Source organism: Crinia signifera, chromosome 11 (genome assembly GCF_055691185.1).
Source record: "Crinia signifera chromosome 11, ASM5569118v1, whole genome shotgun sequence".
In the NCBI taxonomy this organism is placed as follows: Eukaryota; Metazoa; Chordata; class Amphibia; order Anura; family Myobatrachidae; genus Crinia; species Crinia signifera.
This window is the reverse complement of record NC_139227.1, coordinates 31531688-31539384: the sequence shown is the minus strand read 5'-3', so window position 1 is coordinate 31539384 and position 7697 is coordinate 31531688.

The window sequence follows — 7697 nt, the reverse complement described above, 5'->3', positions numbered from 1 at the left end:
CAGTCAGTAGCTGACTGGCTGGTGCGCTATCACTCTCCATTTTATCACTTTTCCAGCTTAGTACATCTGGCCCAGATAAAAACCACTTGGCCCATATAGTCTGCCCTAAACACATGTACACGCACACGCACACGCGTGAACATAGTATGATTTAGGAGTGTGTTAGGCGACTGGAGTACCCAGAGGAAGCCCACACAAGCACAGGGAGACTATACAAACTCCACACAATTAGGTCCAAGTTACTATATATACGCTGCACTAATGCTGAGCACAGTTGGCCATAAAGCCCTATCTGCACTGTGACAGTAGATTGCTGAGTGAATATTATTTATTCTCATAATGAGACTGAGCGCCAGTGACGCAGCCACTTACCAACACACCCTAATACCGCCCCTATCCTGCAAGTGCCCCACAGCACCCCACTGCCACTTTCCAACACACACTATTACCGCCCCTATCCTGCAGGTGCCACACAGCACCCCACTGCCACTTTCCAACACACACTATTACCGCCCCTATCCTGCAGGTGCCACACAGCACCAAACTGCCACTTTCCACCACATCCTAATACCGCCCCTATCCTGAAAGTGCCCCACAGCGCCACACTGCCACTTTCCAACACACTATTACCGCCCCTATCCTGCAGGTACCCCACAGCACCCCACTGCCACTTTCCAACACACACTATTACCGCCCCTATCCTGCAGGTGCCACACAGCACCAAACTGCCATTTTCCACCACACACTATTACCGCCCCTATCCTGCAGGTGCCACACAGCACCACACTTCCACTTTCCAACACACCCTTATACTGCCTCTATCCTGCAGGTACCCCACAGCACCACACTGCCACTTTCCAACACACACTATTACCGCCCCTATCCTGCAGGTGCCACACAGCACCAAACTGCCACTTTCCAACACACACTATTACCGCCCCTATCCTGCAGGTGCCACACAGCACCAAACTGCCACTTTCCAACACACACTATTACCGCCCCTATCCTGCAGGTGCCACACAGTACCCCACTGGCTCTTTCTCCTGCAGAACCTCTCCCCTTAGGTCAGTGTTTTTCAACCACTGTGCCGTGGCACACTAGTGTGCCTTGAGCTGTTCTCAAGTGTGCCTCCAGATCTAGAGATGCCCAAACTTGTTTACAGCCACCACCAGTTCAAGTGTTATTTATTGGTCCCTTCTTTTCATTTAAAGGGCCAATGTATTTTATTTGTGTTACCTGTGGAGACCAATGTGAGTGTTTTTTATATGGGGGGCAATAGGTTTGTTTTTTTCCTGTGGGGGGCAATGTGTTTTGCCCTGTGGGGACCTCATGGTGTGCCTTGGCAATTTTAAAATCTTATTTAGTGTGCCGCAAGGTAAAAAGGTTGAAAATCACTGCCTTAGGTGCACCAGACCGTCACCACTGTAGGGACAGAGCAGAGAAGGGCAGGTGGGAGGACCCAACATTGTGCGTCACGTGACCTCATTCAGCACAGCACAGGGATCCGCACTGGTGACCAGGGGGGTTACCAGCGGGGAATCAGAGCTATTAACTACCGTGCTACAGTTCCCTTACAGGTGGGCGCACCGAGGGCTGATGCTAGGGTCCTCTTACCCATTATGCCTACAGTAATGCCTTTTATGCAAAATGCCCACACTAATGTTGCTTGCGCATAATACCCACAATAGTGCCCCTTACCATTATAGTTACACACCTCCCAATGGTGCACACTTACCCCCCATGCTACACAGTTACATACTTCCTGCAGAGATCACTGGCAGCATAGCTGGTAAAGTACTTGTGGCAGTCCACCCCTGGTGTACTCTTGTGCCCCCAAAGAGATTTTAATTGCAGCCAATGCTGCTCAGAGGAAAACCTCCTTTGCTTGTTGAAGCTGCAGGTCTGTGAGGGGTTAACAGACTCAGCTAGTGTCCTAGTGTCCCAGCTCCCCTGCACATGAGACAGGAAGCTGTTAGGTCAGAGGTGATCCCAGCAGCAGTGTGAGAGAGAAAGTGTGCAGAGGGGAGAAGAGCTTGTATCCTGAGCCAGGAAGCATGCAGACAGAGATGCTGTGCAGAGAGAAGCACACATCTGAGACCAGGCACTGGGAGCAAGGACCCAGCAGTGAATGACAGCCAGCACTGCTGACCAGAAGAAGGGGTGAGCACCATGTGAAGGGATGACTGCAGAGACCTACAGCACAGAACTAGGCAGAGAGGGACACTGCAACCCATCTGGGAGTCACTCAGAGGACAGCCCCACAGAGCAGCAGAGGCCAAGAGTCATTACCAGCAGGAGCTGGCACCAGAACTAAGGTACCGGGGAGCCCTATACCCCAACAGCAAGCCCGCACCCCAGCAGGGGTACCCCCTGAAGTCCTATCCCCTCCTGACAGCACACATCATTGGAGGTCCACTTTAGTGACTGACATCCTGTACCCTGTTTATTACTGCAGCACGGATAGTTCCAATACCTTACAAGAAGTCACCCTAAAACAGGTGGCTTGCTTGTCCCTCTTGAGAGGATTGTTAACCTTTAATGTTCTACACAAGTTAGTGTGCACACTAAGCTAGGGACTATTCTCTCTTGTGAGGATTTCCGTCGCGGGACCTTTCTCCAAGTGCAGTGACTGTTTTGCACCAGGGACTACAGTTCAGTACACACAGGGTGCATAGCGCCACCTGTCGGTCGGATATTTTGTGATAGTGTTATATATGCAGTATAGTGTCTTAGTGATGTAATATTATTCTCTTTAATGTCTCTTCTCTTTTGTATTTTTATCACCATGATGTCATTCTATTTGCAATCGTTATCTCTTTAATGCCTTAAATTGAACGTTTACATGTTACACCTTTTCTTGATGGTTATATATGTGTAAATGCACTGCAGCAACCGGTACGAGTATCTTTTTTTAAAATAAATCTTTGTTGCTGCTAATTGTAGTAGTGTCACTTCTGTGGGTCCTCCTTGGGTTGTGCCATTCCCTGTCACAGGTTCTTCCAAGAAGAGGCCGTGAAGATCCGAAGCCGGCAAGTCCAGATTCAGGTACCATCTTACACCACACCGTTACAGGGGCACTGTCACACTCAGGGGGGTGTATTTATGTATTGCATTAAGCAGAAACATATAGCTACCATAAGCCCCATACACACTAGATGAGAATGTAGGTTGACTTTTGCTGTATAGCCAACGCCCCACATGTTCAGCCGTTCCTGGTGATGTCACTGAGCGATATCATTTACCAACATCGTTTAGTGTACACTCAATCTCATTGAATAATATCGACGTGCCCCTAGTCATCTAGTCTACATGGGGATTTAGAGTTGGCACTTTTTTCTGTACATTTTCCCAGGCAGTCCCGCTCGTCGGTAACTGGGAGATAACGATTTTTAAATGAATTACTAGCGCACCTACCGTGTGCTAGGGACAGCCCGCTGAGTGATGCTCGGTGCAGCTGTCCCCTTCAAACCCCCCAGCAATTAGCGGCTAGGGCGATGTATTAACCCCTGTAGTGGTGTTTTTTTTAGGGAGTGCTCCCCCCTGGGCAAGTTATTTTAGAGAGCGCTCACCCCCAAAAAATTTCCCAGTGGGGTGCACTCCCTAAAAAACCCCACCACTGTGTCTCCCGGAGCCCAAATTTGCACCAAAGTATTTGCAGCTCTATGGGGCTGTGGGGGTAATTCAGACCTGATTGCACTGCCACCAAAGTGCAGCGGCCAGCAGTCAGGTAGACGCCCCCCCCCCCCCCCCCCCCCCACACTATAGTGAAATCCCGCTGTGCGGATGGATGTGGACCCTGTGTAAAGACTTCGCGAAAATGACCATAATTCTTCATTACTGGCTCACCATCGCATGTTTTTGCACTGGGCACCAGACATTACCAGCTAGGAGTAGCCAGAGACGTAGTCAGCGGCATAACCGGCCTGGAGCCAAGAACACACACCCTCCCCTAAAGTGCTCAGACACACCTGTGGTTTCCATGGCGCTCCCAGCATTAAACGGTCCGTTACCACCCACAGACGCAGGGTTCCTGTCAATCACCCTGCGCACGGCTTGTGAATAGACAAAGTAGCAGGACGTAATCGCTGGTCAGTATCGCACACAGGCCTTGCAGCCAATACGCATTCACAGTTCATCAATTTTCGGCTGCTTGTAATCAGGTCTGTGAGCAGCTGTGTGTAAAGGGGCCTACACACGGGGGGACACGAGGGCTATTTCTACGCCATCTCACTAGATCGCTTAGAAATTAAGCACGGATCACTGTGTGTGTGCCCCCGGCGACGGCTGATGCACGGTTCCGTGTGTTGCCATCACCTGACTAGATAGATACTGCCTGCAGTCACAATCGAGTCATCGCCAGTGTTCTGTGACCACAGAACACTGGCCCGCACGGATCACTCAGCACACATCACGGATCACGGATCACTCAGCACACGTCACGGATCACTCAGCACACGTCACGGATCACTCAGCACACGTCACGGATTACTCAGCACACGTCACGGATCACTCAGCACACGTCACGGATCACTCAGCACACGTCACGGATCACTCAGCACACGTCACGGATCACTCAGCACACATCACGGATCACTCAGCACACATCGCGGATCACTCAGCACACGCCACAGATCACTCAGCACACGCCACGGATCACTCAGCACACATCACGGATCACTCAGCACACATCACTGCTCATCCACATTGTGCGCTGAGCGATCCGTGGTTAATACCGTCGCTCAGAACAGCCTCCCCCATTGCCACGTGTGTATGCCCCTTATCTCACACCTGTGATGTATTTGCAGGTAACTGGATTGACCCCTATTGGTTATATAACTTTTATACAGATCTACATGTATTGTCAGTATTGTAATTGATACCTTTATGTGCATCTTAGATATTTTTTATAGGTAAACAATACCCCACAGTATAGCGTATATCCTAACCCCACAACCGCTGTGCTGTAAATGCCACCTGTCCCAAAATATACAGACAAGGACCTACAGTATACTTCTTGTTTCCGGCCTTTTTTACCATTAAAATTAAATATGAAAAAAAAAAACACAATTATCTTTAAAAAAAACTTGTTTAATTATTCAAACATCAGTCAGCACATAAAAAAACAAGGTGCACACTGTAGGTTACAGAACAATAGGCAGTAAGATGTTACTGAATTATACATACAAATATTGTTTTGTCCACCAGAGGGCAACATATTGTTACCTTCTCCATGGGCAGTTAGTGTATCAGCCAACATAGATCAACACAAATGTGGGCAAACATTCGCCATACTCTGTGAGACGCATGAGTGCGATGATGGGAGACGCATCAGGAATAATTCATAACTGCTGGATTGCGTCTCCAGTAAACAAGTAAAAAAAAAAATGAACATTGGGGCCCATTTATCATCGAGTGATAAAACTCGTTATGAGTGATAAACTTGTTGCATATTATAAAAGGTTCTCCAACCAATCAGCTCCTAATTGTAATTTTACACCTGAGAGTTAGCGTCTGATTGGCTGGCGCAACATTTTATTGTATGCAAAGATTTTTAGCACGCTTTAATGAATAAAGGCCCCCATATATTAGTCCGAGTTGTCCTAGGGAGAAGTCGGACCTGATTTCCCCTGCAGCTCCCCGGGAGAGGGACACACGATTAGGCACTTGATGTGCCAAGTTTTGCATATGATAAATCGCATGGATTTATCATTTGCAGTCCCCGGGGAGCTGCAGGAGGAGGGAGCCTTGAGACTGGCAGGGCGAGGGAGTTGTTGTGGAGAGCCGGGCAGGGCATCAGCACACCCAAGTAAATCACAGGTTCAATTTTATAGACCCGTCCACAGGGGTTCATACCCAGAATGTGGAGAGAATGTGGGGTGCATGCAAATGGTGCAACAAGCGCCAAAGAGGTACAGCACGCCCCATGCCCCATTCCTATCTCCAGGAGTTCATGTGGAGAAAGACATTGGGTGGGGATAACCCATTTCATCGAATCCTGGGAGCACTTACCCTCCTCCCTAAGGATGATTAACTGATTTGTTACTAATTAATGTTTTACTGTGATTCATTGTTCTTAATTAATGTTTTACTTATTATCATTATCGTTATGCTTTTTAAATTATTTAAGTAAATTTACAGTTCTTAGTTAACACATGTCATTATTACTGTCAGCTGTATGATTTTGGAAGTGTGAATGTGTTCCTACAACACCACCACTATCCACGCCACCCTGAAGTGTGGCGAGCCCAGCGAGCCCTGGGAGGGGCGGCGGATTGCATCCTCTGACCTTTTCATACCCCCACTATCCACATCAGCGTGAAGTTGATTTTATAAAGCGTGGCGAGCGCAGCGGACCTTGATAAAGCTGTCCTTTAAGAGACAGCGAAACGCGTTGGTGATAGGACTGGGAACTGCCTTGGACACTTTATTTTCCTGCTCAAACATCTGGACATTTCCCACCATCCATTCTCCCCATTGGAGCACTGCAACCCCTCCAAGTGCCACACACCAACCCCAGAGGACCCTTTGATTGGTTTCACCCACTTGTGGGAACAGGACACCTCCAGCGGCAACTTTGGCAATTATACAAGCACACCGCACTCTGGTGAGGAACTTCCTGGCGACATACCATTCATCCATTTCAAGGGTCACCTCCAGTGGCTTCACAGCTTGGCTTTTGCCTTCATTGGCCCAATTGGATTATAATTGGATTCCATTGTGGGAGTTGGACAGTCCAGAGCAGGTTTATTTTTCACTTGTTTTCTCACCATCCAGGTCCCAGTATTGTTCTTATATTGCTTTTATTGCATTACACATGTTTTATTAATTAAATATATCTATTTTTTAATATCATTTTTGTTTAAATTATTACTGAGCGCAGCACTTGTTCTTTCTTTTTTGCCTTCTTTCAGGGATCTGACTAATCCCTAGTGCAGCTGCTCTTATTGAGTAAACAGCCCTGACATAAGCGCTCTTTACAGAGGATAATTTGTTTTTTTCTCTGTATTTCTTTCCGCGTCTACACATTGCCTTTTAGCAGAATGCATTGAACAGGATCCTATTTAGCAGGATGCAGTTTTGTATGTCTACACATTGCATGTTAGCAGGATGCAGCAGGCTTGTGTCTATATCTTCTTAAGTAAGCATCCTGCTAAACAGCTCCTGTTCGTCTGCATCCTGCTAAGACGTAATGTGTAGACGCAGCCATAGATTTACATGTGCAGACTCCTTCCTGCCAAACTGGTCCTTCTAAAAGGGACCTGTCAAAATGCAATGTGTAGACGCAGCCAAACAGGGAGCATGCAGCATGTACATGCAGGGAAAGCGTGTGGCAGGTGGCCCAGCACTGTCCACAGTAATAGCTGTACAAGGTGGCAGTACTGACTCTCCTGATGTCACAATATCTGAAGAATAGTGGCACACACATTGCCCACCTGCCGATAAACTGACTCCACCTACTGACAAAGTAGCCACACCCACTGACTGCTCAGCCCAGGGCCGTTTCTAGACAATTTGGGTCCCGGTGCGAAGAGTAAGCACCAAAGACAGGTATACCGAAAAAAGGGTGTGGCATTGCTATAAGGGGTGTGGCCTTGCAGGAAAAGACTATCTTACACCCCCAGACAATGGCCACCACATCCCACCTAATAATGCTAAAGAAGTAAAAGGCATTTCAGTGATGATTGTAGTATAAAGAC